This window comes from Notothenia rossii (assembly GCF_949606895.1).
Source record: "Notothenia rossii genome assembly, chromosome: 6".
NCBI lineage: Eukaryota > Metazoa > Chordata > Actinopteri > Perciformes > Nototheniidae > Notothenia > Notothenia rossii.
The window spans coordinates 46,991,765-47,010,320 of record NC_136909.1 but is presented as its reverse complement, the minus strand read 5'-3'; the positions used below and the strand labels follow the sequence as shown (position 1 = coordinate 47,010,320).

The window sequence follows — 18,556 nt, the reverse complement described above, 5'->3', positions numbered from 1 at the left end:
TCCTACGTTGTGGACCAACGTAGTTATTATACGTTTTTTTGTGAGACTGGGTTATTAACCGCAAAGTATTCAGCTGAAGCCACATATTTTTCAACTTCCCCACGGCATTTGTCATATAGGGCAGGCAGTGCATATCTGGTAAAATGATGCCAAGATGGCATCGTGTAACGCTTGTCCAAAGTGTTAACCAGTTGTCCATAGTGTTAACCAGTTGTCCATAGTGTTAACCAGTTGTCCATAGTGTTCACCAGTTGTCCAATGTGTTAACCAGTTGTCCAATGTGTTAACCAGTTGTCCAAAGTGTTAACCAGTTGTCCAATGTGTTAACCAGTTGTCCATAGTGTTAACCAGTTGTCCAATGTGTTAACCAGTTGTCCATAGTGTTAACCAGTTGTCCAATGTGTTAACCAGTTGCTTAAACCTCTGGTTGCTAACCATGCTAACTGGGCACATGTCTTTAGCTATGTAGAATGTGATGGCATCTGTTATATCTTTGTGTCTTTGCGAGCTGGCTGAGTCGGCTGTTGCACTGTAAAGCGTGTCCTTAATTGATGACTGTGATGTGGTGGATGTAGTCGAGGGGGCACGCTCGTGAACTGTCAATGGGGGGCAGCCTCTCTGCGGGGAAACTGTGGACCTCTGTCGCCTGTCAGTGCAACTGAAATGATGACCTTTAAAAGAAGTCTGTGATTCTCCAGAACACAACGATGGCCAGTCCGCCGCTGCTGCACTTTTTTTTTTTCCACGTCGGACTCCTTAAACTCAAAGTATTTCCAAAGAGCAGAATTAGTTTTACCTTTCTTGTTCACGAGGTGCTCTTGTTCTGCCATCTTCGCTCGTGCTGAACTCACACAACTATTGCCACTCACAATCGGGCTGAGAGGGCTTTTAGGGAGGGGCGAAAGCGCACACAGCAAAATAATCATTTTATTTCGATTACGTTGTTTTCGTAATCGCTGCAAGCAAAAATCGTAATCGATTTTAAAATACGATTAATTCCACAGCCCTACTCTTTTCACTCACCCTCAACTCTAGGTGTCCACCTCCCCCCGGCTCTAAGTGTCCAGCACACTCTGGTAATCATAGCTGATAGACAAGCTTTGGTACAGCGCCCAAAGTAGAAATAGCTATTTGCACCTAGTTACCCTCTCTGTGGGGTATGTTAGAAGTGTGGCCCGTTGTCGAGAATGTCTGTGAGGACAACCGAGCCAGCCAGAGGCCTGGTGTAGATATTTTTAAATTATAGTCTGCATCGTGTGTTCCCTGACCTCTCACCTGATCAGCGTGACTTTAACATTGGGGACTACCAGCATGACTTTAGCCGCGTTCACACCGCAGTACTTTTCCCACTTTAGTTCCGATATAGTTCCGAAATGTCGTGTTCACACCAAAAAGAGCCGGAACTAAAATTAGTTAATGAGAACCTTTTTTATCCCCTTTTCCGTCCCTGCTAGAGAGCAGGTACTTTTGTGGGAGAAAAAGGTTCCTATGTCTGATTGGCTGGGCGGAATGCAAACCACGCCCCGTAAAACTCCCAAAAAGTTTTGTGAAGCCGCCATTTTTTTATCCTCGCATTAGTATTATTAGCATTAGCCCAGCGCACAAACGCAGAGAGACTAACTTATGGCAACACAAAAGAAAACATGGGAGCGGTGGAGATGAGGAGGTGTCGGCGTTCTGGCGATTTACTCGGAAGGCTTCAGTCGAAGCTGCTGGGAGTCCCAGCAGCTTCTACTAAAGCCAGTCCCCAACTCCGGAGACTCCGGGTGGCAGTATACGCCGTGAAGTTGTTTGCGGCCTGCCAGTAAACCCAAAGCAGAAGAAGTGACATCAGCGGCTTCATTTGCCTAATCCTCCCTCAGGGACTTATTCCGGTGTGAACGCGATCTGTAACTAAAGAGTTCTGATGAACTAAGTTCTCATGAACCTTTGTGGGAAAAGTACTGCGGTGTGAATGCACCTTTTGACTTTATCCTCTGGGTGGTCTACCGACTTGGCAAGCCCACCAGAAATGGCATGCCATCCGAGGGTATCTCCTCTTCTGCTGAGGAGCTCACTGATCAGATAAACCACCTGAGAAGGGGATCAGTCTCGGTGCAAGGTGAGCTGGCTGATCTTCATAGTGAGCTATAGTTGTTTACCTGTACACTTACAAAACTGAAACGTTGACTTTAATCAAATGTAATATTTCAACAGAATGCACCTAACTGTGTTAGGTTAGTTGAAAGCAATAATATTCAGTTTAAATAAAGAATAATAGGTTCAATTTAATATTATTGCATTCAACTAACCTGATACAGTAATGTGACATTTGTTGAGACAATACATGTAATTAAAATCAAGTTTAGTGCAGCTGCTCAAAGAGACTTTTAGGTGATACACTGGATTTTTCCGATGTCAATCACCAGGTAGATCTTGCCATGATTTTCATCTGTTCGTAAGTATGCTACAGCATGCCTTTTCATTTTAAGGCGGTGCAGAATACTTGGCAGAAGCATTTGGTGTGACGCCGGCACCGGCCACTTCATGTGGGTCAGGCTGATGGACGGTAGGACCTGAAGTTCTCCTGTCCTCTCCTGCCGGCTCTTGGAAGCTTCTGTGGGAGGAGGGGAGCGCACCATTCCCTGTTTTGGTCCCAGTGGGCTAGAATCTTGGTTCTAGATGGCATGATCCCATGATTGGCAATGCTCACTCCACAGGCCAGTCTGAGCCCAGTGCGATGCACAGTTCTAGCACAAATTATGGAAAACAATAGGTGCTCTGTTCTGGACATGTTTAATACTATTTGATGTTATGCTGCATTTCTACCACACATGAGGATATTTCTTCAGCTGTGATGCACTTCACAACTGAGAACAGGTGTACAGTCACAGTCTGAGACATTGCTGCTCATGAGCAGCATTTTATTTAAATGTTTATGGATAATTGATAACAAGCACGAGTAACACTGGTGGTTCCAACATATATGATAAAGCCCCCCCACCCCCTCCCACCAACTCAGTAATCATTGCCAATAGACAGCCTTCTGCACCCTGGATGAAAACTACTGGAAAATGCTGTGAAGAATTTTACCAGAAGTTAAATCTGTTTAAGTTATACAAACAGAAAATGCTGTTTCCAAAAAGGCCATCTGAGGCTCCAAAGTGGTTTCATCTTGTGTACTTTAAATGTACAGAGAACAAGAATTTCACATAAGGCCAGACGTTAAAAACATTCACAAATATTTAGGGCTATTTTGTTAGCATTTTTGGTTTCTTTTAGCAACTATTTATGAACACACCTATATCCACATGTTTGTAGTTTTGCATATTTAATAGGCTGTAAAATGTGACCTCTGCTTTTATCACTGCTTTTATTTATTTATTTGTGTCTATTTGTATTACTGCAGTGAGAGATGCCAAAGAAATGTCTGATGACAATAACAATCTTCTGATTTAGCACATATGCAGCATAGCAACACGAAATAACAGTTTAAGAGACACAGAAAGTTAAAGGTATGATAATAAAAAAATAAAAAAATGTATAATCAAAATAAATAATGATCCCTCTCGGTAAAATGAAGGAAGACAAAACCAAAAAATAACATAAAATGTAAAAACTTATAAAAAAAATAATAATAATACAAGTGCAAACCTATAAAATAAACAAAACAATATGAAAATAAATAAAGATTAAAAGGCTACCTAAAAGTGGGTTGTCGCTAATAAAAGTTAATATAAAAAGAGGTGTTTTTCTTTTTTTTTGCTGTCGTTTCAAAATGTGCACTGAGTTGGCCTCTGATGGCCAGAGCCTGGTACGAAAAAAAATGATAAAACCTATAAGTCACGTCCAAAAAATGTTGAAAATAAACCTTTTTAATAAAGTTGAAATATAGAGTGAAAGTGTTGACATGTAGAGTAAAAGTGTTGACATGAAGAGTGAAAATGTAGAGTGAAAGTGTTGACATGTAGAGTGAAAATGTAGAGTGAAAGTGTTGACATGAAGAGTGAAAATGTAGAGTGAAAGTGTTGACATGTAGGGTGAAAATGTAGAGTGAAAGTGTTGACATGAAGAGTGAAAATGTAGAGTGAAAGTGTTGACATGTAGAGTGAAAATGTAGAGTGAAAGTGTTGACATGAAGAGTGAAAATGTAGAGTGAAAGTGTTGACATGTAGGGTGAAAATGTTGACATGTAGAGTGAAAATGTAGAGTGAAAATGTTGACATGAAGAGTGAAAATGTAGAGTGAAAGTGTTGACATGTAGAGTGAAAATGTAGAGTGAAAGTGTTGACATGAAGAGTGAAAATGTAGAGTGAAAGTGTTGACATGTAGGGTGAAAATGTTGACATGTAGAGTGAAAATGTAGAGTGAAAATGTTGACATGTAGAGTGAAAATGTAGAGTGAAAATGTTGACATGTAGAGTGAAAATGTAGAGTGAAAATGTTGACATGTAGAGTGAAAATGTTGACATAAAGAGTGAAAATGTTGACATGTAGAGTGAAAATGTAGAGTGAAAGTGTTGACATGTAGAGTGAAAGCGATGAGGGAAAAACACTTATATACATGCAAAATACAGTAGAGTCTTAATTAATTGGTCCAATAATACAAAAATGCTATAGTACCAGTAGTTCAGTTTTTTCCAATCACTGTCATCACAATAGAATGGACCCTAAAATAAAAATTGAATGCATTACTCAGCAGTTCCAATATATCAAAGCTCAGTCACAGTCCCAAATGTCCATAATGTTCATATTTAGACAATGTTGTAGCCATTTATAAAACCTGCCTAACACACATGTCAGAAAAATAACAAATTAAGGTAAAGGAAAAAAAAAGAAGAAGATCAGATACTACACTTTTTCAAGGACGTATTTTTCTGATACCGCAAAAACACAGCTGTATACATATTGTTTATTTTATTGAAATGTTTGTTATTAAAATCTTAAAAATGAAACGTAAAGATAATACTAAGTGTAGTGCCGTCCTGTTTGACCTGCTGTCTATTCAGCATGATCCTGAGGCTTTCTCCCCTGCCAGGCATACTGTACATAATACAGTATCTGACCCCAAGGCTGATTATCAGCTCTACAAAAAGAAGTTATGTGGTGGATTATTTGGGTCACAGTGCTATTACCCATTTTACTTTATGATTTTGTCTATAGTGGCCCAATACATTTTTCACACAAACAACCTTTGAAATGAGCACTTAATGTAATTGAGAACATTATCAAATACCACTGATCCCGTAATGGGGCCTACTAATGAAGTCTTCAACAAAGATTTGTTTACTAAATATATTTCAAACTTGTATAACTAGTTTGTTAATCCATACTACAGTAAAGAGCTGTGTTAACGAATGAGATGTTCCATAATAAGAACGAGGAATAGTGAGATTTTGTGCTAAAACAGCATTCAGCATTCAGCATCCTCAATTCTGTCCTTGACTAAACCGCAGCGCAACCACAACAAACCACTTAGAAAAGGGAAATTAAATATAATGACTACAATGGCATGGTGAAAAAGCAGACATGGCAGGGGTTTTCCTCAGTATCATCCTACAAGGTCAGAAAAAAAATACCTTATCTATCTCTCTGATATATATAACACACAGCTTCTCAAGAAAATTAATTCAGTCTATGAACTGACCTGTCCTAGCAATTCACTGAGTGATGGATGATTGAGGAGGATAATAAGTCATAGTTGTTCACTTGTCTTATTGACTAATGCCCCCTGCTGGTATACTTTAAACACTGACTAACACTGGTGTCTTACAAGAGAGATCAGACAATGTTCAAACATATAAACACCATGTAAAGACAGAAGTAAGTACAACTTATTAAAGGTAGGGTAGGTAAGAATGGAGAAACCAGCTCGAGTGCGCTAGAATTTGAAAGCACGCAGCCAAAAAAAATCTGCCCCTTCCTTACAGAGCCCCTCCTCCAACACGCACGAACGCGCACATGACCAATGGGGGCACGAGATACGTTTTTTCACGAGATGGAAGGCTGACAGGCAGGTAAGCCATCCAAATATTTTCCCCGGGCCGGGGCAGATGATTGATCGTGCTTTTTACAGCGCCACGGCTTCCACAGATGAAATATTTGTATTTATTGTCAAAGCATTTAATGTATTCATTGCAATCGGGATGTTAAGAGCATTCCATGGAATATAACAAAAAGTGTTTCTGGAGTGAATTACCTACCCTACCTTTAACAGGACAAACAAAGTAAATTGCCCAGGTGCCAGAAAGCCGGTATAATGGTCGTTAAAAAGTAGAAAGGACTATCCTAAGCTTGTGCTGTCTGGCTAGTTCGCGTTCATTTTCATTTTTATTTATTTTTTCATTTCCAGTCTTTATTTCGAACAGATTAAAAATTAACAAATAAAAAATAACAAATGTGAAAAAAAGAATACCGTATTGTTAAATACAGTATTCATCCACATTCATGGTAATATTTGTATATTCAAAAAAAAAAAAAAAAAAAGTCTTCATATTAATAATAATATTATTAGTTCCAAACGTCACTCCAGGTGTGTTTGTTAAAAAACAATTACAATTTCTCTTGAATTGAGAATGAAGCTTCACATGGAACAATGGCAACTGGGCAATAACTATCTAATCAATAGCTACATGAAATTTAGCTAGCAGGAGCCTAGCAACGTATGCTAACTAATTTCATGGAAAGCACCAGCTTACTCTGTCAGGACTGTTAAGTCAACCACTGCTCTATTTCCTATTGACTCCGGGCAATCCTTTGGTAATCAAGGTCAATAGACAGCCTTTTTTACAGCCATCCTGTAACAACATTAGCTTTTTGCATCTATAAATACCTAGATGGATAGTATTTAATAAAGCTTGACCGCAAGTGATCTGTAAAGATCTGAGATTGTCTCCATCTGTGTCTTTTAGAAGCTTTGTAAAGGTCTTCCCCCTAACTGAGAGCATCCTGAGCACTTATTCAGCCTGACCTGACCGCCAGCCTTTATTAAGTCCTCTCCCTGACTCCAAGATGGTGGTGCAGCAGGTGGGTTTAATAGAAAGCTAATCTTTTTGTTGGAAATGCTTTTTTTTCAACTCTGGGGACAGCACAGCAAAGGCCTCTCATAGCTCCCTTTTTCTCCTCGGAAATGTGTACTTTGAACTAGAACAACTCAGCAGGGCAGTGAACCTTCTCAGGGCCTTCAGAGAGGAGTCAGTGGGTTGGACTTGGTAAGTAAGTTGGTACAGGTGGTGAGAATGTAGGTGTTTTCTGTTGTTCTCTATTCTTGAGATATCGCCCCATCTTGACCTGAGATGGTTAGCTTGAATTGAGGCACAAACCCCAGTTTCTGGCCATTGATCCTAGGTGATTGCCGACTTCCTGTGGGATCATCAACATTTTTGTTGCTGCCATTAGACGGGTTAGATCCTCTGTGACTCCTGCAGGGTATAGGAAGCAAGGTCAACAGAAACAGGGTTTCTTTACTACCCCTAATACGAGATAACCAAGTACCACAAAGGTGGTTAGCAACTGTCTTTGTTAACTGAGGACTTTTTCCAAATTCTCATAAAAGTGGGCGTTTGGAGCGTCATTTGACTCATGTACTGCGCAAAAGGGATTGATCTATTTCTGCCCCATAAGAATTTTGGAAAATGTAACGACATATGGCACCCTGTTGCGGCCAATCATATAATAAAACGAAATAAATCTACGTATGTGACTCAAGTAATATATTTAATTTACAACTCACAACGTGCGCCCGCAGTTTTGCACATACTCCGGAAACAAGTGAAGAAAATATATAAATCGACATATTGTGCAATCAGACCATATACAGTTAACTGTGCTGTGTTACACCATTTGAACTCTTATGTTTGCTTACACAATTCTTAGTCAGTGCAGTAATGCTAAGAAGTGCGTTCAATATTATCATCACTTTTCACAATGCAATCAGGAGGCAAAAGTCAGTGTGATGTTTGTGACTGTTGCGGCTTTCACACCAGCGCTTTTCCCTTTCTAGGTCCGAGCTAGAGCTTTTCTGGTTCAGCTCTGGTTTCCCTTTTCTGCTCCCGCTTTGTTCACACCACTCAGAGCCGGGATGGTTCTGCCGCTGCTGCATCATGACATCACCGTTTACATCGCTGATTTGCTCCCCAACGGCGCTCACAACAACAATAACGGGGGACTGCGTTGGGTCGATGATCGTGTTGCTTTTAAAGCAAAGCCAGATTAAACTAAATAACGACTTCTCCAACCTTATACTTTTCAACCTGTGCAGCCCATTTATGGATTCCATCCGATAGCTGCTATAATAAAAAACAAAACATCTGCCTGCTCTCCACAAAGATCAATAACAGTGAACGGATGGTCAAAGTAAGGCACAAATAAACAGAATCACAAGAAGCCTGGTTAGTGTTGCCTGACTTTATAAAGTGTGTTTTTTTTATAAGTGTGTGGTTGCCTTCTAATCACTTTGCTCAGCACTACTGCTTGTAGGCAGGCATGACGAGACTCTTCAGTCGACCCATGTTCAGGGGAGGTGGGTTTAGTTTCCTGCACGCCTCGACATACGAGAGACGTAAGCGACGCCGCCTCTTAGCTCCGAAGCTCTTGCTTCTAGACCGACAATTTTTTGGAGCTGGAAGTGAACCGGATTCCGGAGCTAAGAGGTGGCGCCGCTGCGGTGTGAACAGGAAAAAACGGTACTTTTCAGGCTCCAGCTCCGAGCCGGAGCTGAAAGCGTGTTGGTGTGAAAGGGGCATCAATGCTGTCTGCGAGGGCTCTGAAGTCTGGCTCCAGTCAGCCGTCTGTGGGGCTTCTGTCAGTAAGGCAACACCAGCCCCTCCTTACTGCAGAACATCTGTCATTATATGTGTTATAATGTTTTTTAACGGACGTTGTCTGATGATATAATCATATGCGCGGGCCGCTAGTGTCTGTTGATCTCCAGATTAACAGCAGCATGAGAATAACCTGCAGAAAGTGCCGATGCTCCATGGCGCAGGCTCTGGTAGAAATTGCCGGGATTTGCGTTTTTACCCCCTTAATGTCTGACCAATGGTTGAACAGAATTTCCGTGCACATTACTTGTGTTTAAAGTTTATAGTCCATTTGAGTTTTGCCCATGTGAACAAACCGAACCTTCTGAAAAATGAAACAATGTAACAAACTGTGGTCTGGTGCGCACCAGACAGCGGACTATTAGGTGTGAATGCACCCTTAGTGCATATACGGGGAGAAGAGTCCCGTAAATCACTCTCATTTGACTGTCAGCAGGTTTTGTGATAAGCCGGACCTCAACTTTCCAAGCACGGATAGCATTCCTTAGCGGTAGCTTGTTTTTGTGGTTGTTGGTGTTGTGGTCCTACTCTAGATTTCCTCTTATCAACTGTGTTTGTTTGGGATGACACAACTTAGATACATATTTGTCCTTACCAAGGTAAACATAATTCCTCTTTCCATTTTGGATTAAAAATGTTACATTTTAGTTTTGCTTTCGTGGAGCCTCCGCCATGCTAGCTAACTTTAAGTCACATACCAGTGCTGTGTTTGATCTTTGCAACAGTTAACAGACCTTCTTTTATTTAATTAGTTATGTTAACGGTAGTCTATGTATTTTATATATTTTTTTGGAGGTACAGTCTAAAAGATCTGCCAGTTGTTGAACATTGATCTAGGATAATCAAATGTCTTAAATCTTTCTAGAAGGTAACTCTTCACTAAAGCTATCGGATAAATAAGGTGAGTATACGGGGTACAATATTTTCCACTCAAAAGTAGGAGACCTAGACTATCTCACTAAAATTGTACTTAAAGGGACTGAAAAACTCTCCTCTTCCGTGGTTCTGAACATATATCCGACAAGCACCAAACTAGTCTTACTACAAATGATGAATAGAACTATATTCAGTCGGACAATATAGGAAAAATTATGTGTTTTTAACTGTTCTTCTTAATTTAAGTTGAATGATATTGGCATTGTGTATGGAGTTCAGCATCTCCAGCCATACTCAACTACTGGCACATATTTTGCACATATTTCACTCTAATTTTAAATGATGTATTTATCTGGGAAGCTGTTACAGCTGGCAGCTAAAAACAAGCATTCTTTTGTAAATTGGAAGCAAATAACGTGGCATTTTTCAGTATTGAGAAATTCATTATCAGGACACTGAATGCCAAATCAATAACAGCACAAAAACATCATCTTGGCATGGACGCTGTCGTATGTGCAACGCAGGGCACTTGTGGAGCTATACAGTGTGGATTCTGGGGGGGCGGGGTACGTAACACATTACCACATCTTCTTGCCCTTGACAAGGTTCCTGAGTTTGAACAGCCTATTGTTGACAGTATTCCTCACTGAACTTGCCTTTTGTATTCGGTTAACAATAGGAAACTGTTGGCTGAACTCAGTTGCAACCTTGCCCGCTCTTAAATATATCTCCTGTGCAGTAATCCATCACAGTGGACAGCCGCGAGTGACGGACCCACTTGATTTGGAAGAATTCACATGTGTAACTTTTCCTTATTTCCCCTCAGTGCTCAGTGTTTCATTACTAAATCATGCCTTTCTTAAGCAAAAGTGTTGTAGCCAAGGGAGCGGAAGCAGAATAAAACATAGAGGTTTTAAAAATAGAAAGTAGGCTAACAAGTTATTTAATCCAATGCTTGAATAATCAATCACATGAGACAAAATGAGGCTGAAATGAGAATGCAAATATTTACCCAATCACACACATATTCATATTATTGTATTTGCCTTCAGGATCAATTTGGAGTTCAGTAAGTCAATGACACTTCAAAAAGCAGATTGGAGGGACCTGGGGTTCCCATATTGTAAACAAATTGCATAAAAATTCAAATTTAATTAAAATGTCATACTGCTTTCTGACCTCCCTACTCTCTATGTGACTCAACACCCAAGTCAAGTTATTCCTACCAACAATGATGGCCTGTACCTGGGGAAAAGTGTCAGCTTTCTTAATGCGCCACCTAATCATTTGGGCTCATCGAAAGAGATTATAAAAAACATGCATATTTTGTCCTGATCAGAGCTCCCCTTCAAACAGAGATTCAATGAAGGATATAAGGGATTGACATGAAATGATGTTGCTCCTGAGACCTCTGGGTCAGAAGACCTTTTTTATCTAGATCTTAAATTCCTGCTCACACAATTTGTGCACTCTTCTTTCTCTTCTGTGGATATACATGTTCTGCAGAGTTCTACAGTATTGCCATAATCCATGCCAAACACTCTTCGCACCCCCCTTCAAGCAGTCCTTGAATGACACTCCCCTTTCAGAATTTGAAGAGAGATCTTAAACGTTTTTTCATACATTTCATAACAACTGAACATTTGAAATAAAACTGACTCCTTTTGTTTTTCAAATCTCTATTTCTGACCAGATAATTGCTGCTCTTATCACTTTGTTGAACATTAATTTATTGCATTATGAGCATGGTGCGGAAAGATTTCATTATTTGGACACCAGATGTCCTATTCATTTTCAAGGCCACAGCAGGCCTGCTGCTGGTAATAAGCATTCATAAAATAAGCCTCTAAAAAACACATGCATGAGACTGGAGAACAAGTGGAACACTAAGGTGAGAAAGACCGTTTTTGATATATTTACAAAACACAGCGAAAAAAGGTGAACTAAATCCGAGTGAAGGAAGTCTGTTTCCTTGTCTGTTAAGGTATAGGGTGGGGGCTGCCCAGTTTTTATGTGGTCTTTGAATACATTCACAGTCATGTTACAGGGGTAGTTTCTGTGGACACCGATAATAACACAGCCATAGCACAGTGAAAGCCCCGATGCCTGCATCGCTGTGAGACGTGAGAAAAGAAACCCTTGGTCAACAAGCAGGTGGAGACTTTTGATAGAGCAAATTTAAAATATTTTATGTAAAGTCCTAAAGACATCAGGACACAGAGGGAGCTTTCAGGAGCGCCGAGGAAACGGCTGCAGAGGCTTTAGAGAAATGTGAGGAACAAGGTTATCCCCCTCTGGAAGTGTGTCAGTTGGCGAGGGGTGAGGAATGGCAATGCTGTTCTCCAGTTATCAGCGTCTAGGTCGCAGCGGATCAGGGTCAAGGGGAACAAGATGAGAGGGAGAAGGGGGTTGGCGCAGGGGGAGGAGGACCACACCTGGTGGAGGCACGCTTCAGGGGAGTGGTGGAGCACACGCTCTGCTAACTCCAGCCAGGAGAAGCCAAAGAGGCAGGGTTTAGGCAGAGCTGCACAGCCAGTTCTAGCCTTGACATGCGTCTGAATGACGTAAATACAGTAGGCCCCAACCAAAGTGTGTACAACTGAGATGAAGGGGGAGCGGGGTCTTCTCAGTACACCCACACTACCCTGCTGAGTAGTGTTGTGAGAGGATGTTTAGCACCATTTGAATCTGGGGTCAGTCTATTTCAGAAAATCCTCAATGTATAATAATACTTTTTTCTCTCAGTTTCAGATACTACATTTCTCAAGTGGAAGAATCTATGACTGAAGACAAATGACTGATTTACATAGGCCTACTGTGTATCTGAAAGGTTTGTCAGCAGGTTTTGTGATAAGCCGGACCTCAACTTTCCAAGCACGGATAGCATTCCTTAGCGGTAGCTTGTTTTTGTGGTTGTTGGTGTTGTGGTCCTACTCTAGATTTCCTCTTATCAACTGTGTTTGTTTGGGATGACACAACTTAGATACATATTTGTCCTTACCAAGGTAAACATAATTCCTCTTTCCATTTTGGATTAAAAATGTTACATTTTAGTTTTGCTTTCATGCCTCCGCCATGCTAGCTAACTTTAAGTCACATACCAGTGCTGTGTTTGATCTTTGCAACAGTTAACAGACCAAACAAGAAATTAACTTGTACTCCAACAACTGCCTTTTTAAATATCAATCCATGAAATCCCACAGTTTGCCACAGCTGAACTCCCTGTGTTTCAGTTTCTTTGTTTGGGCTATGAGGTAAATAAATCAAATTGCTGTCATTTGCAATGCTCTTCGAAATCTAGAATACCATCTACAGATAATGCAAAGAAAGAATATGAAGAGGCATGAAGTGACATATAAGAGACAAAGACACACACACACCTCTCCCATTGGAGCAAGACATAGCATTATAGCTGTTTAGTCTTTGTTGTTGTTGTTTTATATCTGTTTGTATTCATTTCGACTAACTCTGTAACTGGTTTGGTTTATTTGTAGTTATTTCTTTGACTGTGATGTTTTTTGTTTTTTTTGTGTCTTTTTGTGGTTGTTTAAATGGTTCTTTGTGATCATTTGGTGTCCCTCATTGTTGGCCTATCTCTCTTTGAGTGACTGCTTAGGTGATGCTTGTTAGGATGTTGAATTCAACATTGTACAAAGATTCCATTTGTTCAAAGTCATCCTTCAGGCATTCTTCTCGGATGCCTCTCATACATGTGCTCGATGATGTTCTCCCCAAATGACATCTCCCATGATAGATATAGAACACAGCCAGAACAAATATTTAGAACATTTAAATCATGTGTTTTGGACGAATGACATTTAATCAAAGCTTCTGATTTGCAGTTATAACACATAGAACAAAATCTACATTTGGAAAAAAACCCTAACCCTTTCCTCTCGTCTTAATGAATAATCATCCTAACAGTGTTGGCCCTGGTGTATTCATGAAATGCTTCGAAACAGTGTTTCATGTGGTTGGAAGGTTTTCTTCTGTTATTAACCTTGTTTTTGGTTTGGTTTTGTGCCTTTATGTGTGTGTTATGCTGACATGTGTTTGTCGCTACAGTAGTTTGATGCTTCTTATGATGGCAATGCAAACACATCCCAAAGTGTTGGTTTGACCCACAACTAATTATACAAATGTGTCAACAAATATTTGTTATGCACATAGATTCCGATGTAAAACGTTGTCAGGCTATATTTGTAGAATAATAACTGCATGCATGGTTCAAACCTGATTTACAGCAGGGCTGTTTTTTTCACTGAGGTCCACATAGAGAAAAATAAATGAAGGGCTGGGCCCCTCACTAGAGGTGAGAAGTAAGTCATAAGTTAGCAAAATCAATCAAATGTAAGTCAAATATTCTTGACAATAGAATATTCTTAAAGGAAAAAAAGGTTTCATTTAATTAGTTACCAAAAATGTAAGGCGAAATATAAAGAGTATATTGTTAAGTTGTTATGGAAATAAGTTATTGGGCTTTTTTTTTATCAACTAAGATTTGTTAGAAAATGTTTTTTTCATTGACTGAATTTATTTGAAAAGTGGGCTTATTAATACATGAATACTAACATATGTTTACATATATAAGTAGTACAATATAAGAAGTTTCAGGTGTGGGCCATATTCAGTTGTACTTTTAGAATTAGCTGCGTGCCAATTCAATATGGGCCCCCTGATTTACAGCTTCAGTCCTTCAACATTACATATCAGCTAAACCAGAGTTAAACATAAAGGTATTACATATGTTCTAACTTGATATGAGCTGTCCACAGACACACTGGTGTATTTATATAATGCCGTACAAAATATTCCATAAACTGACTGAATCAGCTCTTTGTGTTTTTAGACAGTACACAGATTTGATGTCAGAAGTGTTCCGTTGGTGAGATAAGTGACGTAAAACATTTCCTTCACTGACACAAGGTCATTCGCTGAAACAACCAATACATCTCCTCCGTAGTATGTATGCTACAAACTCAAAACATGATAGTAAAAACATTGTTAAAAGGAAATGTGGTCCTGTTTTACTTCTTCACAATGCAGAAAGTTTAACATTAATACTTTTGCTATTTTTTGAAAAATGTCCATCCAGGATCTGTGCTGCCAGAGAGCTTGGCCTTCACAAGACAAGCCCGGTCTCACTTCTTATACTAACAGTCATGTGGTCAGTATCTAGACATCCTTTAGTGTGAGTGCTTTACCATCAAATCTAAACCCTGACCACTATTAGATGGAGGTGGATCTGATGGAGGTGGATCTGATGGAGGTCAAAAAACACAGGACCCAGGAGACTGCTGTTTGCCACTGGTTCACGTGTATACAAAATGTTAACGTGTATACATTTTGTATACACAAAAGCACTCAAATGTGTAGTGCATGGACCGAGAAAGACAAACAAATCAACGTAACTGTAATATTACGGATCAACAACACAGATACGATTCTCATTAATTCATTTTATTTATATTTTATTTATATAATTACATCGATTTTTTTTTTATCTGAGTGTTCCAGGGTATTCTCTGAATACCTTGAAGGCCCCGACAGTTCACCACTGACGTTAACCTACTTTTGTTTCATAACTACTAATTATGAAATGTATTTTCGTACCTTGTGTATTTATTCTAACCACTACCACAATGTGACAAAGTAGTTGTCTTGCTTAGATCCCCAACAAGTTGTTGGATTGCGTAAGTAAACCTAAAACCTGTTTAGTTTTGAAAGAAAATGCACATAACGACTGGGAACTTTGTGGTTACATAAACCATCATAGTTTTAAGCAAGCAACTGACCAACCCATCTGTAGGCTACTGAACAAGTAAAGAGTGAGATTTTGTTTTATTGTCTTATCTTTGGATATTATTTCTATTGATTGCAATAAAAGTGTTCCCACCATTACAGATAACTGCTGAGATGGGTGAACTATGATCCAATCTCATATTTTCAGATCACCTCATTGATTTGTGTTTACACCACATCCATGATTGTGATCAAAGTCCAGCTCCAGTCTTATCCCTGTGTAGAGACATAGAGACAGGATGTGGGACTTTAGGAGCAGATAACACAATCTCAGGGGGTGGCATATGTGAAGGGCAGCGTCTGTTTTGTGCCAAGGTGAGACCTGAAACACCAACACACCAGGAAAATAAACACACTTCACACTGATACTCATTGCAGGTCCTGCCCTTTTATATAATCATGTACAAAATCCATCCTCCGAGCCCCCACTCCCACCCCAGCCCTCAGTGGTGTTGTTGTGCCCAGGGGGATCCACAGCCTTGACGGGCTCTCTTTTGATTGGTGGCCTTTTCAGGGGGTGGAAGGGTTAGGACGGCCCGTCAAAGTCTCCTCCGTCAGCCTTGAGGAGATGAAGTGATGCCTGCTGGACCTCCGGCCCGCTCCGCACTCATGATGCAATCAGTAGCCCCCCCCCATCACTCACTGACAACATCATCTGTGTGTCCCGGCATATGTGTTTGTGTTTAGGCTTGGACAGACGTTTAATTTTAGCACTGCACAGAGCTGATTTAAGCAACATGTTTGAACAATATGGGTGTTTAATCAAAGTCACATGAGAAGGATGGTATTATATGTGTTTGCAGACAGGTAGCTTTGTTCAGCACTAAATATCACTCTTTTCAGCGATACACACATACACATAGTCGGACTTGGACTCGGACTCGAACACAGGTAATGATGACTCTGACTCGACTCGGACACTCCTTTGGTGACTCGGACTTGACTACGACTCTCCCTTGGTGACTCGGACTCGAAGAGTGGTGACTCGAGAGTGACTTGGACTCGTGAATTGGTGACTAGACTACAACACTGCTGACACCACAATTGACTAAAGGTTTGGTTCAGATTATTTCATGGACTCAGGGACTTCTTCACCTGTTGCTGCCATCTGTGGCCCCGTCTCAGGTCGGTTAAATGAAATCCTTGCTTCCCTCACTTGCGTTGTTTCCCTGTGTTTAATCCCTCCCTCCAGGGAAGCATGGAGGGACGCAAGGAAACCACGAGAAGCAGCGAAATGAGTTTTAAGAGCAATGGGACGTCCTTTCCTCCGGAGCGTCACGTGAAGCGACGTCCGCTTGTGATGACGCCGCACAGTTGTTCGTCGGACAGCAGCTCTGTCCCCGTTATTTTCACAAACACCCCTGCCACTCATTTACTGACACAAACATTTGTATCATCTGTTGTAGACCCCAATAAATAAAATCAAATAAGAACTCATTCTCAAAAAAGATAAACGCCATTCTTAAAATGTATAAACGAACAATAGTTTGATTAATATTGATTAGAGTGCACAATAGAAATAAAATAATTGAGATAAGAAAAAGATATATATTATCTATCAAAACCCAGTTAGATTAACATTCATTGGATTGCACACTTTGTTTGTTTGTGTGGATATGTAGCACATTAACATTTTAATAGCACTTAATGACTGACTGAATGGAAATGACAGTAAATGAAAATATAAAACAAAAAAAGCGATCATGAAAATGTTTCCAATAAATGAATAAAATGATTTTTGACCACTTTGTTGTTCAGATATATCACATATTTGTAACTAAATTACACATTAATTGAAACAAAACACAGTTTAAACTGAGGAGTGACTCTTGTGAGTTTCATTTATTTTCTTCACTCCGCTGGGGTACTGCTCTCATGTCAAGAACAAGAAGCATGAGATCAGCGCATGCACTGCATCGTCCAATCAGTGAGCGATACACAGTAAGGGGGCGGGGCGACTATCTGAGGATTTCATCGGAGGATGGACTGGTGGTTCCTCGATTATCGCTCCTCCATTATCGCTCCTCGCTCCTCAATCCTCGATCCTCCGGCAGAAATAAGAGCCATGGGACGGTACTCAAGATGGCGCAGACAAATCAACTTCCGGTGAGACCGAGGACCGAGGAAATGAAAATAGTCGACCTGAGACAGGGCCTGTGCATTTGAATATTTGAGTTGCACTTAAGGATTTGTAGGAACACACATGTGAATCATGTGAATGTCATCGTTTTTTTGACAGTTTAGCATAGACCACAATTTACTGAAGGGTTGGTTCTGAATATTTCATATACTTACTCATACCTCATATGAAAGTTGGATGGACCTTCTCAAGTAACTCAGAATTACCTGAATGTCATCTGTGAAATAGGAGCCCTGCAGCTCATTTCACCCCTGTTTTTCCAGAACTGTTTGATTTATTGATATGCTATATGTTGCATGCTGTGTGCAGTCCCTGTGTTGCTGATAAAGAAATGTAAATTAACCTTATCATTAGTCAGTTTAAATGAATATTCTAAGCTGAAAGCAAAGGCAGTGATGTTCTCATTAAGCTGTCGGTGTGTGAAGGAAGCGTGAATACAGCCTTGACCCTGGACTGAGTGAAAGCTGTCTGATGCACCGCCTCATTCATTTCAACACCTTGCTATTCAGCTTTATTTGACTGTTTGTAGATGTGACATTATCTTCCACATGTTGCTGCCATCTGAAGATGGAATATTTGAGTTGCACTAAAGGATGTGTAGGAACACCTAATGCAACTCATTCTCACACATGTCAATGTAATGGTTTTTGGTTCAGTTATGGAGCTGTAGGGCTTCGAACACACACTGAGGACATGGATAGATTTATAGTTCATTTGGGTATTTTGATGGGACTTGACTATGCAAAAATATTAAGTATTGCCAGCTTAAACAAAAATGTATTTGATAAAAATGTAAGTATTAAAAAAGCAGCACAAGTTATCTGTGGACAAATTGACCAGTCAACTGTTTCATGTTGGTCAATATGGTATATTGTATGGACTTTGCATTTGAATATTTATTTCACAACATACACAATGAAATTCAAAGTTGCAAAAG

At 40.0% G+C, this 18,556-nt stretch overlaps 1 protein-coding gene across 1 annotated transcript in view; it reads right to left on the bottom strand.

Annotated features, from left to right (window-relative positions):
* The window catches only part of LOC307043614 (uncharacterized protein), a 307,614-nt gene that overhangs the window by 80,003 nt on the left and 209,055 nt on the right, over positions 1-18,556 (bottom strand). The gene's annotated exons all lie outside the window — the stretch shown is intronic.